This window comes from Neofelis nebulosa, chromosome 14, assembly GCF_028018385.1.
Source record: "Neofelis nebulosa isolate mNeoNeb1 chromosome 14, mNeoNeb1.pri, whole genome shotgun sequence".
NCBI lineage: Eukaryota > Metazoa > Chordata > Mammalia > Carnivora > Felidae > Neofelis > Neofelis nebulosa.
Window position 1 is genome coordinate 29,550,492 of NC_080795.1, and position 1,286 is coordinate 29,551,777.

Below are 1,286 nucleotides of genomic sequence, written 5' to 3' on the forward strand. Positions count from 1 at the left end.
TCCCTACGATGTCTCCACCCGTCCTATCCTCTTCGATGTGGCCTCTTCTCTACATTTAGCTGTGAAGAGTCTGTTGGGCCAATCTTCAGGTCATTTTTTGGGGTTATTTAGGTGTGTCTGTGGGACGAGATGAGCCTGGGCTCCTACTCTGCCATCTTTCCCAGTAGTCTCCTATTATCTACTTTTTAAATTAGAGACATCCTGGTGTGCGTGAAGTAGTAGGTTTTTAATTTTAATTTGCATGTCTCTGATGGCTGACAATGTTGAGCACCTTTTCATGTGCTTTTTAGCCATTCATATATCTTCTTTGCCCAAATACGTATTCAGATTTTTGCTCATTTAAAATGTTGGGATATTTCCTTATTATTCAGTAATACGAATTTTATATATGTTCTAGATATAAGTCTCTTGTTAGTTACATGATTTAAGAATAATTTCTCCATCGCTTCTCGGCCTTTTGGCTAAGATCAAGTGAAGTATCTGTTCTTATCAGTTTAATATCTGATACGTCCTCTATCCGAGGACAATATATTAAATGGATTTTTGGAGCCGGGAGATGGAATAGGGGCTTGCTCCGTCCACTCCGCGCATCGACCCGGTATTGCAGTACTTCCGGGAATGGTGCACCTCCCTTCCTTTAAAAAAAAAAAAAAAAAAAGAATAATTTCTCCAATTTTGGGGTTGTCTTTTTACTTTCTTGATGGTGTCCTTTGAAGCATAAAAGTTTTTAATTTTGATAAAGTCCAATTTGTCTATTTTTTTATTTTACTGCTATTGCTTTTGTGTTATTTTTAAAAAACCATCTATTCCATAGTCATAAGGATTTATGTCTGTGGTTTATTCTAAGAGTGTTGAGTTTAATTTTTTATTTATTTATTTATTTATTTAAAAAATTTTTTTTTTAACGTTTTATTTATTTTTGAGACAGAGAGAGACAGAGCATGAACGGGGGAGGGGCAGAGAGAGAGGGAGACACAGAATCGGAAGCAGGCTCCAGGCTCTGAGCCATCAGCCCAGAGCCCGACCCGGGGCTCGAACTCACGGACCGCGAGATCGTGACCTGAGCTGAAGTCGGCCGCTTAACCGACTGAGCTACCCAGGCGCCCCGAGTTTAATTTTTTATACGGGGTCAGGCAGGGGTCCAATTTCATTCTTTTGTATGTTGAGGTACAATTGTTTCACCACCATTTGTTGAAAGGACTATTCTTTGCTCATTGCATTGTCTTGGTATCCTTGCCAAAAATCAATTGACCATAAATATGAAGAAACTCTCAATTCTGTTTTCT

General features: G+C 38.9%; 1 non-coding gene across 1 annotated transcript; it reads left to right on the forward strand.

Annotated features, from left to right (window-relative positions):
* The first annotated feature begins 441 nt into the window (after window positions 1-441).
* Window positions 442-632, forward strand: LOC131495174 (U2 spliceosomal RNA). Its single transcript, XR_009253812.1, has one exon. It is a non-coding gene; the product is annotated as a U2 spliceosomal RNA (small nuclear RNA).
* The last annotated feature ends 654 nt before the right edge of the window (window positions 633-1,286 follow it).